Source organism: Odontesthes bonariensis, chromosome 3 (genome assembly GCF_027942865.1).
Source record: "Odontesthes bonariensis isolate fOdoBon6 chromosome 3, fOdoBon6.hap1, whole genome shotgun sequence".
In the NCBI taxonomy this organism is placed as follows: Eukaryota; Metazoa; Chordata; class Actinopteri; order Atheriniformes; family Atherinopsidae; genus Odontesthes; species Odontesthes bonariensis.
Window position 1 is genome coordinate 8670191 of NC_134508.1, and position 13691 is coordinate 8683881.

The 13691-nt window shown below is 41.4% G+C and overlaps 1 protein-coding gene across 10 annotated transcripts in view; it reads right to left on the reverse strand.

The window, feature by feature from the left end:
• The window catches only part of ptprt (protein tyrosine phosphatase receptor type T), a 427933-nt gene that overhangs the window by 68236 nt on the left and 346006 nt on the right, over positions 1-13691 (reverse strand). The gene's annotated exons all lie outside the window — the stretch shown is intronic.

Genomic DNA, 13691 nt, shown 5'->3' on the forward strand with positions numbered 1-13691 from the left:
TGGCTTCTCCAAAAAAAAAAAAAAAAAACACACGGCTTCCCCTGACAAATGAAGAATGAGTCTGCCACATGGGTCACTGAGCAGCTCCTACTTTGGTGTGAGAGAAACAACAGGGAAGCATATTTAATGGGCTTACAATGAGTGATTCAAATTAGCTGTTGTGTGGAAGAAGTGATGAAAGAGTAAATGACAGAATAAGAAGGTGATGGAGAATTAGAGCTGCCTGAAGAAGAGGCGTTTGAGTTCAGGAGAGAGAAAAATCCTAAGAGCAAGGGAAGAAATTAGGAACTAAATCTTTAGTTCAAACTTCTGATTGGAAACAAGGAACCATCACTCTCGTCTTTACTGATGGACTGATGGTTACAGTTAAACACAGTTCTAAATCAAAAGCCCTGATGCGGATCCCTTCATACCTCTCTGAGGGGTCACAGTGTTAAAGTTAACAGTGTTTGGGTCGGTAATATCAAGCGTTCTACAGGTGTTCCACAGGGCTCTGCGTTAGGCCCTCTGTTGTCTCCCGCAGGTGTGTCCCGGTACAGACAAATACAGCAAATGTATGCTGATGAAACAGTTGTATTTACACTAGGGCTGGGCCATGTGGGAAAAAGTCAGATCATGATATATTTTTTTTAATAACATGATATTGACATATATCGGGTCCATAACTTTCAGCATCCACTTGAACCCCTTATTTTCCACTGTGGTTATTGGCAGCATATGTCATGTCCATGTGTCATGTTTTTAGTTCTGTATTTTTATCATGTTTTAGTTTATTTCATAGTCTTAGTTTTCTAGCTCATGTTTAGTTTTGCCATGTTTTTAGTTCTCTCCCATGCCTTAAGTTTCTTAGTTCAGTCCAGTATTTAGTTTAGCCATGATTTCACCACAGTTTGTTGCTCATCCATCACATTCATTCACTTCACCTGTAGTTTTCTTCTCAGCTGCACTCACTCACCCATCACCCATTCAGTATTTAGTTTCCAGATTTCCCCATGCAGTTTGTCAGATCCTTGCCCCTTCACCATACATCCTTCACCACAGTCACAGCCAAGATAAGTACTTTCAAGTTATGCCACGTCATGTTCCTTGTTTTGTTTTGCCTTAGTCATGTTTTTTTTTTTTTTTACACAGTCTAGATCTCGTCTTCCGACTCAGTCGCGATTTATGTTAACCTTGTTTTTGAAAGTCCGCATCTGTGTCCTGCCAAACCCATTACTGACAGCATGTCTTTTGTTATCGGGGGAAGATTAGCACTTGTTCCGGGCTGTGTTGGTAACAGTTTGCATTCTCCAAGCTCAAACGGGTGTTGCTGCTTCAGGTGATGAAACAGATCCGCGGTGTTCCCCGTCTTTGTCGGAACATGTGCTCGACATAATTCGCAGTGCACGCTACTCTGTTTGGTGTCGGACTTCAAAAGAACGAAATACCTCCACACCACCAAACTTTTCGGGCCTTTCTTATCAACGATGTGATCATCAATGTCATCCCTTACGCCTTGGGCTGCGTCTTCCCTCGTTTCTTCAGAGGGAGCACTCGTTTTCTGTTTTTATACGGCTGCAGCAGCACAAACAAACACGTCATGGCACAACTCTCGTCATTGGCTGGTCGTATTGTCTGTAAAAAGATTGACGAATGGAATCTATGGAAAAGTATATCAACCAGGTTTCATATCTCTATCGAGGAAAAGTTATTCCTCGTTACCGTTTTATCGCCCGGCCCTAATTTACTTGCAATAACTGCTAAACTTGCTGCTCAGAAGGATGACAGAGTCTTAACCCTAACATAAGCAAACCAAAAGGCAAGTTTAAATATCTTGGTGTAACGTTCGACTCAAATCGAATATCAAGTACGAGTTGGTAAATTTTAGACTCTCCATCGGTGCTGCCGAGACTTTCCAGCCTGCCACGGTTCTTTTCTCATACGACCCCAGCATGCTGTATAACAACAGAAAATCTGTCAATCGTCTTGTTTCAATCACTTCTTTCTTGTTTTAACAACTCCTGAGTTCGTTGTTTCCTAACCTCCCAAAAGCATTTTTCCTTTCAAACTTAATGATATTTAAAGATAATTTCAGGATGCCAGACCTTCTTCCCACCTCCTTTTCTATCTTCTTCCTGTTGCTTTTTCTGTTCCTCTTTTAATTGCTTCTCTTTTGGAGACATTGTCTGCCCACTTCTTCCTTTCTGCAGATATAATGAATGTGTTTAAACTCCCACTACTACCAAAAAATTTGTGAATTAGAGAGCACTAAAAATCCAGGACAAACGCTTTCTCTCTGAGTCACGAACGCACACTGACAGCATTGAGCTGCCATAACAAGATGGCGGCCAGTGGGAGCAATCTAGGATTTAGTACCTTGCTCACATAAGGACACGAAGCGCCAACGAGAATAAATGTTCAAAGGTACAACAAACGCAGCCGTCCGATATCACAAATCGTCAGCCGGGGGGAATTTTCATGCAATTATGTACACACAAACACTGCCTGAGGCTTCAAGCTGCTGCCCCCAAGGTTAGGGGGTGTTTGAATGCAAATAGTTCAGTTCACGCACGGCACATGGACATATAGCACTTGTTTTTCCCTGCGTCAATACACACTCGTGCATGTGTACGCAGACCCCCTCGGTGCGTAGTGCATGCTAAACTCACCAAGGTCAAATATGCATTAAGCCAGGCATGAAATGGAGTCATAGCGGCAGCTCCACAACACTGACTAAGATGAAGACATCTCAATGCTAATGGGGAGATTTATTGACCCCGCAGGCGCAAAGGTGTGCATGCGACTGTGTGCACGTGTGGCTGTATGTGTGTGGCAAAACAGACGGGGTGACGGTGTCGAGTCTGCAAGTCTTGTGTGTGTTGACAATGTAGGAGAAAGGCGCTGATTTAGAGAGAGACAATCGTGAGTGTGCCGCACGAAGGCCGTTTATGCTGTCAGTGAGTGTGTATGTTAATGCAGTCCTTCATGCTTGGCAGTGTTCTATAAAGTTCCATCTTCCTACCCTGCGACTTTATTAAGATTCAGTTATGGATGACTTCGGTTCTTGGTATCACTCTTAACTCCTTCCATACCACCGACCTGCACTTCCACCTTTTAAAACAAAATAACTGCTATGACACCTTCCAGTCAGGTTTTAGACGGCACCACAGCACTGAGATTGCTCTGACCAAAGTGTTTAATGACATAAGTCTGAATACAGACGGTGGGAAAATTTCTGTGCCATCAGAGTTTGAATACGAATTTTTAATATTGAATTTTTACAGCATCAAAATCAGACTTTGAATTTGAAAAACCAACAGTGTAAAAAAAATGTAATATCTAAAAATTCAGTGAAAAAAAATTCAACTTGAAAAAATTCAGTGGAAAAAGAACCAGACTCAACATCCGGGTAAACAGGGAGAAGCAATCGATCCCTGTCTCAATTCATCCAACAGCAGTAGTATTTAGTAGTATTAGTATTTAGCTTATATGCTCCACATGTCTGGAACAAACTCCCAGATCACTGCACTTCCACTTTTTAAAACAAAATAACTGCTATGACACCTTCCAGTCAGGTTTTAGACGGCACCACAGTGTTTAAAATGACATATGTCTGAATACAGACGGTGGAAAAATGTCAATCTTAGTGCTGCATTTGATACAGTTGACCACAATATATTACTCAAACAACTGGAGAACTGGGCGGCTCTTTCCGGAACTGTACTAAACTGGTTCAAAACATACTTAGAGAACAGGAAGTACTTTTTGTCAATAGGTAACTTTACATCTGAGCAGACAAGAATCACATGTGGAGTTCCCCAAGATTCCATCCTGGGGCCTCTTCTGTTTAACATCTACATGCTCCCACTGGCACAGATTATTAAAAAAAAATAAATAAATAAACTACCATAGCTATGCAGATGACACGCAGATATTAGTATTCAGGTCCAGAAAAAAAGAAAAAGCTCCAAATCTGAAGCTTGAGTTTCAAAACTTAATCACATTTTAACTTCAAATTTGATCTATTGTTCTTATTCCTTTCTTTTTTGTTTAGTGCGATTACGCCGCGAGGTTCACAGATTCTTAAACTGCTACTCCAGCAAACATCTGTGCCACAACCATGAGGAGCATGAAATGATGTGTCGATGAACGTATAATAAAGAAAAAAACAAAGAGAAGCAGTTGGAGGTCAAATCTGCACAATGATGTGTTTTTTCCTTCAGCTGTTACAATGAAAACAGATGATTTATTATTCAAAAAAACATCTCACAAGCTTGCACTAAACTCTAAACACTAAACTGTCACGTGTGTAGACCTCTTAAAGAGTCCGACTTCTTCTTCTATGGTTTTCAGAAATTCAGAGTTCCCAGCGAAAAAAACCCACAAATAAGATCAATGTGATATCTAATTACCGTTATATCCAGTCATACAGAAGAAGTGACTTAATTATAGCAGCAAATGAATGTCTGTACTTAGAGAGGAAGACGACATCTGAATCTGCTTTCATTAATTACAGCACGCATCAGCCGGCACACGCACACCCTGAGTAATTAAGATCCTAAAGAGTCGAACAATAATTGGTACGGAAATTAAAATGATGAACATCGTACACACAGAACATATGCATCATTCATGTACTGGAAAGTAGAGTAGGGTAGGGTAGTAGGTGGATAACAATTATCACACACGGTGCAAATATAAGCAGCAATGCACCGATTTCAGACGTGAACACGACCACAAACGAAACATTCGAAACGAGGGAATGGATGGCGCTCTAAAATGCAAATATCGTACTCTGAAAACCTCTCAGCTTTAAAGGTTAAAAGCTGGATGCACTCGAGCTGCTTGGAGAGAGAAGTCTCTGCATTTAAAAACAAAGTGATAAAGCTGTGGCTGGTAAGTTCATCTCCCTCCTTCCTCCTCCTCCTCCTCTTCCTTTCTTTCTTTCCATCTGTGGAGCACAAGGTCAAGTCCAACTTCATTTCACTGCTGCTTAGCCAGGCCGGTGAATTCTCTTTGGTATGGATGAAAAATCTCTGATATATTGGAAGACATTAAAATGGCTGAACAGTAAGACACAGACATAAAAGATTGAGAACGCAGCTCAGTTGTTTGTCCAGGGGATGGGAGGGGGGAAGGAAACAGAAATGAAAGATCTTTGAGCCCAACAACATCTCTAGAGGGGAAAAATACATTATGAATCATAATGATAAATATCAAATTAGACGCGTTTGTCTGAAGTAATCGAAGGTCTGTTGATCTGTGCTCCTCTTGTTATGAGCACATAATAATAATACAGGACTGTTGGTGTCTAATGGGGGAAATATCGTCCACAGAGCCATTAAAAGGTTCTGGTTTTATAATGCATGGTGCGGTAGATTAACCGCAAGTTGCTTTTATCCTCAACATAGTGAACGGAAAAAAAAACCGTTGGGCACAGAATACCAACTGAAAGAGCTTAAAGGGATAGTTCGCCTCTTTTGACAAGAAGCTGTATGACATCCCATATTAGCAATATCATTTATTAAATTTGACTTACACCGTGGTGCGTCCTGTGAGCCGAGTTCCAGCCTCGTTTTGGTGTTGACGAAGGTAGTCCGGCTAGTTGGCTGGGGTTTAAAAAAGCGTTTTGCTTCTCAAAACAATATGCGTTCAAAAGAGTAATACATTTGCATCACAAAATCGTTCTCCAGGAAAAAGTCAGATCTAACAATCGCTTGGCCCTATTTTCTCTCCCTTCGTACAGACGTTACAAGACGTTTTTGCTTGAAATAAGCAAAAAATCTGCCAATGGAACTAGTGAAAATCGTCTTGTCAAGATTTCTTGAAATAAAATGTGATATTTAGGACTTTTGAGTTAAAAGTGATCTTGATATTAGCTTAAAAACCTCTTCAAATTAAATAAAAAAAACCTTGTTTCATATGAAATTTTCTCAAACTTGAACTTTTTCACTTAACAAGATATTCAAGATGTATTGTATTAAAACAAGTCCCTGTATCTTGCTGAAATGGTATTTTTTAGGCAATTGTGTCTGATATTAAGTGTAATGAGATACTCAATGAGACAAATATACTTGGTAAGATTTAGATTTTTTCCAGTGAGTAAACACACTCAGGCTTGACTACATTGTCAGAGATCTTCAGCTTTAAGCAATTACTTTTATTTTAATGGCAACTGCTTCTTCTGAGATGTGAACGACATGTTCTCCTGCATCACTCATATCACAGCAGGCAGTGATACGAAGGGAGAGAAAATAGAGCCAAGCGATTGTGAGGTCTGACTTTTTCCTGGAGAACGATTTTGTGATGCAAATGTATTACTCTTTTGAACGCATATTGTTTTGAGAAGCAAAACGCTTTATTTTTGTGACCCCAGCCAACTAGCCGGACTACCTTCGTCAACACCAAAATGAGGCTGGAACTCTGCTCACAGGACGCAGCAGGGGGTAAGAAAATGTTCAGGAAACACTACCCAGATCACCTGTTTCGTCCCAGCTCCTTACGCACTTATTTGTTTCCTAAATTGTCTTTGTTTTCTAAATTGTCTTCCCATTTGTCTCGGTACCTAACTTATCGCACTTACTCTTGCTCTAGTTATGCTCTTAGCTGTTTGGTTTTGGAAGGAAACGCACTCATGATTTCTTGTGACCTGAAGTTCTTTTGCCTACCGATGTGGAACACACTTATTGTAAGTTGCTTTGGATAAAAGCGTCTGCAGAATGACCGTAATGTAATGTTCATAAATGATATTGCTAATATGGGATGTCATACAGCTTCATGTCAAAAGAGGCGAACTATCCCTTTAAAGAGAGGACAATGTGAATGAAAGATGGAGGGGAAAGAGACGCATCCCCAGCAGATATGTATCTGCACTGAAGGTCACAGAGATCAACCGGTCTAGACAAAATCCCTGCGGTTTACCTCATTTTATCACGCGAGGTAAAAAATAACTGACTCACAAAGTCCAGCCCGGCCTGTATTTATGTGTGTGCGTGTATGGAAACTCTCTCCTTTTCTGACTTAAAGACACCCCGGTTGAACGGAGACATCCATACCTGTGTAGGCGAGTGTTGTTTCTGCACGAGTTGCCTTCAGAGCTTAACGGCAGACAGACAAATGTGCCTCACACCCGGAGTTTCTCCCTGAACTGAAAGCTTCACGTCGCCGGTAGCATTTTTTTTAAATAATAAGTCTGGTTGATCAGCTGTCGTACAGATAATTCTGATTAAAAATGCTAATTGTAATTTACTCCCAGTGAGCATCTTGGGCCTTTAAATAAAGAAAAGTACTGTGAGCTAAATACCATAAACGTCTATCAAAGTGCACCACCTGGAGTGTCACGTTCATACATAAAAACCTGTTTCTGTGCGGTAAAAGGACTGCGATCATGTGATTATATGAGATTATTACGGTCAGGTTGGCAGACAGAAGGACTTCTCTTGCTGAGAAAATACAATTAACTTCACATCTGAGTCATGCACAGACGCACAAACCGACTCCAGCTGCGCTGCATTTTAGTTTCTGTGTTTTCTTAACGATGCAAGAAGATAACTTACAGAAATGTGAGGGATTAAAATAATATTTGATTAGATTTTAGTGCACTTTACAACTAATTCAGAGTATTTACTACATAAACATGCATTCTCTGTACTCTAGGGCTGTGTTCGAAACCGCATACTACATACTTCCATACTGCATACTCATCGATTAGACCGTATGCAGAGCGTTTACCCACAATGCATTTCGCTCCTGCCTGAGCCGAAATCAGCCGGCCTGAAGCTGATTTCGCTTAAGCTCTAAACTCTGTAAACTTTAGCAACATTTGAAACATTTTCAGGCGAGAAAGTAGTCGTTTAGATCCTCAACGTGTTGAAAACCTGACAAAATACCGTCTGTTTACAATTTTGTTTCCGACGAATTCGGTGCTACTAAAGCTAGCCGCAGTGAGCAACGCACTTCCGGTTATTTTCACAAAATAAAATACCCGTTGCCTTTTATCATAGGGAAAGCCATTACGATACAATTGGTGCTTTTGTTTTGAAAACAGGAAGTGAACCTACCCTCGTTGTAGCTAGCTTGAAACTGCCGTTTTGACAGGAAATAACGATCGGCGACGTCACGTTACGTTGCATCTTGGGTAGTTTGAGTGAGTAGTAACCTCATGATGCATACCCAACATTTCGGCAAATCTAGTATGCATCCGGGAACTTAAAAAAAGTTAAAGTTAGTATGAGTAGTAGGAGAAGTATGCGGTTTTGAACACAGCCTAGGAGTCTATCCCAGCTGCTGTTTGAGGGTGCGAGAGGCAGGAAACACCCTGGAGAGGTCGCCGGTCCATCACAGAGACAACCAACCCCACGCCGGTCACACTCAGTTAGGATAACACACATGTTTCTGGATGGTGGGAGGAAGTCAGACTACCCAAACTCCACTCAAAGAAATTCCCAGCTGGGATTGGAACCAGGAAACCTTGTTGATGTGAGGCGACAGCGCTAACCACCACGCGGGGGTGCAGCCAGCGCTCCATCTCACGGTAACGTTTGATTGTGGTCGTGTTCTTTGGTGACTGATCAAGTGACAGTGGATGGATGGTGACTACAAACACTAAAGGTTATGATGCTCTAAAGCAGGGGTGGGGAACCTTTTTTATATCAAGGGCCATTTCAATTTTTATAAAGTCCTCCAAGGGTCATACTATTATGAACACATACCTAGGGATGCAAAATAAAGACGGGAAAAAAGTCTATAACTACTGTTTTACTAAGCCTCATGATTGCTGCATTTCTACGCATGTCAGACTCACCTAATGTGATGGTTGGAACTGTTTCTCTTTGGCTAGGCATCTGATGTCAGCTGGCAGTGATGATGATGCTACTCGAAGCTGGTTTTCCAAGTTTTGGTCAGTCAGTCTTGAGCGGAAGCGAGTCTTTGCAAGTGTCAGTTTTGAAAAGAACTGTTCACAGCGGTACGTTGTCCCAAACAGAGATGCAAACTTCAGGGCATGTCTCCTCAGGTTTGGAAAATCCTCAGCACAAACGTACAGTTTGTAAAAGTCCAGTAGAGAGAGGTTGGCGTACTTAGCTTTGAGCTCATTGTTGTTTTGCAGCTCAATTATTTCCATTTGGAGGTTGTCTGGCACATCAGATGTTTGCACATTAAACGGCGTAGCAAACAGGTCCAGTTCCCTTTGTATATTTTTCACATCATGAAACCTTTCATCAAATGCCTGAATTAGCTTTGCACACTCACCAGCATATTCAGTTGTAACATCACACTTTTGTTCTTGCAAGGTGGGAAAGTGCACAGTGTTTCCCCTTTCCAGTTGTCCTTGCCACAGCCTTAACTTCACTTCAAATGATTTCACATTTGAAATCAGAGAGCTGACGAGCTGGTTGGGACCTTGCAGCTTAATGTTTAGCTCTGACAGGTGCTTGGTGATGTCCACCATGAAGGCCAGATCATTGAGGAACTTACCATCACTGAGCTCCATGACAGGTTTCCCCTTCATCTCCATGAAGTGTCTGACTTCTTCCCGCAGTGTATAAAACCGTGCGAGCATATTTGCACGACTCAGCCACCGCACTTCACAGTGATAAACCAGATCACCGTACTCTGACTCAAGCTCGCTGAGTAGCTCCTTGAACTGGCGGGTGTTCAGCCCTTTGCTTTTGATGAAGTTTATGGTGGACACAACAGTTTTCATCACATTGTTAAGCTTCAGGGAATGTGCACACAGACTCCCTTGGTGTATAATGCAGTGGCATACAACTAAATCACTTGGATCCAGACTCAGACGGCTCATTTCTTTTTTGACTAATGCAGTCAATCCTTTTTGCGCGCCAACCATTGCGGGTGCTCCATTAGTGGCGATGCCGCTCAACTTCTCAAATGGCAGTTCAAATTTGTTCATGGCCAGAATAACTTAATTGAACAAATCCTCACCTTTAGTAGTGCCATGCATGGCTTTGCAAAGACAGCAACTCCTCCCTTGTTTCAAACTCGGCCGTAATCCCATGCACAAAAATGGCAAAGTGCGCTGTGTTTGTGATGTCTGTTGTCTCATCACAGGCCAGAGAAAAATACTCAAAGTCTCTTGCAGTGTCCTTCAGTGTTTTTTCAATATTATGTGCCATATTAGTAATCCTGTCTGCAACGGTTCTTCGAGACACACTGATACTTTGAAACAATTTCACTTTGTCAGGCGCGAGCAGCTCTGCGGTGGCTACGAGGCACTCCTTCACAAACTCTCCTTCGGCATGAGGTTTCAGCTTTTTAGCTATTAATTCACTCGCCACAAAACTTGCATGTGTAATATTCTCTCTGTCAGTATGTGGTCGTGTGAAAGCTGCTTGTTGAGCACCCAAACTCCGACGAAGAGCGTTAACTTTATCCAAACGCATTTGTCCTTTCAACTCGTTGAGTTAAGCATGTTTCGAGCTGTAATGGCGCTCGACATTTGCCTTTTTCATCACTGCCAGCGCCTCGCCACAAACTAGGCACACTGGCTTCCCTTTCACTTCAACAAAGAAAAAATCATTTGTCCATTTTTCCTGGAATACGCGGCATTCTGCATCCACCTTTCTTTTCTTGACAGTCGCCATGAAGCATCACTTGTCATCCGTGTCAATCACTCCGGCCCGCTGAATCACATGGTGCATGGGTTGGGGGCCGGTAGAAATGGTCTCGCGGGCCGTATACGGCCTGGAGGCCTGAGGTTCCCCACCCCTGCTCTAAAGGTTAACTTTGGTGCCTGCCTGCCTGCCTGCCAGAGTATGAAACCAAATGGTGTACAGTGATAGAGAACTCATCTATTACTTTGTCGTTCATTTCCAGCATTGAGAAACCTAGGTTTTATACGGCTCATGACCCACCACCAAAACAACCATCTCTATTTTTGTGAACATTTTACAATCCAGTGAAAAACTGGAGCTAACTCAGCAGAGATTATTTAGATGTAGACATTTTTAAATCCAGGTTAAAATGTGTCTATGTCTATGAATGAAATCTGGACGATATATTTAATTATTATTTATTATTTTATAATTATTCATTATTATTAATTAATTATTTAATTATCTTGATTTTAATTTATCTTGACTGTTGCTTGTTCTTAAATTCATTTAAATTATTTTATTTGTTTCTCTTTATATTCTTTTATGTATTTTTAATGCTTCTCACACTCCCTGCTGCAATGTTTTTATTTTATGTGAAGCACTTTGAATTGTTTTGTACATGAAATGTGCTACAAATAAATTTGATTTGATTTATTTTCTCTCACAACATTTCTCCTGATACTAGTCTTTTCTTCATCTGTCCTCTGTTCATTCACGCCTTCCATCTCCTCTCCATCTAAACTTTGCGGATCCGGATTTCTTGTTGTTAAACTCGATGAAAAAAACAGCCAAAAATGTTGTAAATATGTTGGAATTTGTAAGAAATTCTTATATATCTGCATGTTGGAGCTTTAAAATCATGACCAATGCCTCGACTTAACGACCAAACCTTCATTACAAAGCAGGTTGCAGTAAAAAAATAAGCTTCATCCTCTCCGTTAAGGGGCCGTTTTGGTATGTTTGTTCTGTAATACGTCTTCACTGCCTTTGAGGCAGCCTGAGACAACCTGGCTAACAGATCGAAGCAGAACACTCGATGTGAGTCTGTGTAAGCAGGCGGCCAAGATGCGGCAGCAAAGCTGCAGAGGCTCAATCTTGCCTGAGACCATAAAGGTTAAAAATTACTATCTCTCAGCTGCACTCACCTTCAATTACCCAGCAGTGCCACATTATGGCCAAACAAAATGACTACCATTAGCCGTAATCACCTTACATGCAGCCTAATGCTATGCTGAACAGGACTGGGAAAATAATTGCCTTTCAGTAATGCTGTGGAAGAAACTGCTTCCAATAGAAGCGGGAGTGCGGACAGAAATGATGTGCTTTCTGCACAGGTGGTATCTCTGGACCATCTTCCACTCTGCAGAGGCTCAGTGCAAAGTGTTCCAGTCGCTGTGGGTTCTCCAAATATCAGCGAAAAGACATAAAATATCACCTCACCGAGGGCCGCCAGGTGGGACTGCATCCTTTTACCTCCGCCAAATACAGAAAAACACATCATCAAAGATCTTTCCCTCTCTTGATGCCGGTCTGCTCAACAATCCAATCCACTTTATTTATAAAGCACAGTTTAAATTAACACAAAGGTTTCCAAAGTTCTGTACGATAAAATAAATACAATAAAACTGTCCACCCCACCCCAAATAAAATATCTGTGAACATAAAATCAACAGCCTACGTAGTATTAAAAGCCAAGGAAAAGAGGTGCGTTTTAAGAAGAGTTTTAAAAGTTGGTTAATCAGAGTAAATCCGTTTTTTTATTAATCTATTGTCAAAAACAAAGGTAACCTCACCCCAAATAGGGAAAAAACCTCGATGAAAACCAGCCTGCAAACACGACGGACGGCGCTCTCCGACCATGAACAGCTGGGTGGTCGGCTCTCCATGCGTGAACAGAATTGTAAAAAAGAATAAAGAATAAACTGGAAAAGAAAGAATCCTTTTCCTTTCTCCTTTACAAAATACGTTGAAGTTGCCAGCATTCTGCAAAAATCTACCTAAAAAAAAACACAGATTTTCAGACCTTTTTCTGTTTGCATTTCCTGGATCTCACTGCTTTTTAAATGCCAGAGAAACAGTTTGTGTTTCCCCCCTGTATGTATGTGTGTATGTGTGTGTGTGTGTGTGTGTGATGGTATTTGTGCGACCGAGTGCACCTAATTAACCGCAAAAGGCTCCTGATCCATGGTAAATCATGACTTCTGTGTTAACAGCGGTGGAGGCCTGTCCTTGGCACGGCACTAAATGCTGACACCTGCTTTGTGAGCCAACAGAGAACGGTGTTGCGTAACCTTTTAACGCACGTCGGTGTCGAGGAAATTGATTTTTTTGGAGGAAAACCGTGTTTGCACATGAAATGCGTGCTATGCTGCGATAGCTTTGCACTGATCCACGGGATTTATGTCACACCGGTGTTAACGCTGCATATGGATATTTGTGAACATATGTGTCCTTATCTCTTGCATATATATATATATATATATATATATATATATATATGCATGTGCATACTTAAAGGTGGATGTTGTATAATGCATGTAGTTTCTGGACGACATGATGCCATTTCAATGCCTTAGAAAACACCTGAGCTGAGGAGAAACGGACCCAAAAAGAAGACAAAAAAACGGCTGAACCCGGGTCTGCACTGCCTTCTTCCTCCCTTTGATCCTTCGATGTGTACGTCTCCATCAAAGCCACCCTTACGACTTTCTTCCCACTGAATGTATGCAGCTCTCCCTCAGCTCTCGGCATCCCTTTAAACCACTGAAAACTCACTGGCACCATTCGAAACGCTGGTCGTAAAAAAAAAAAAAACTTTTCCAAAAGCCTGAAAAGTTTCGGAACGTGTCTAAATGTTGGATTCTTACTTTTAAAAATGAATTCGGCTGCTTTTCGGAGGCCAACCTGGGAAATGATCAACCTCGTGGGTTCAGTAGATCCCAAAGTAAGAACCGTTAAAGCCGTTTTAGCCGTAAACACAGAGTACAAATTAACTGATGTGCACTGATGTGCACATTGTTTGTTACATCATCAGGCTGTTTGATGTATTATTTAAATATACACGGTGATTTTATTATTACAGGAAACATGCTCGATTTG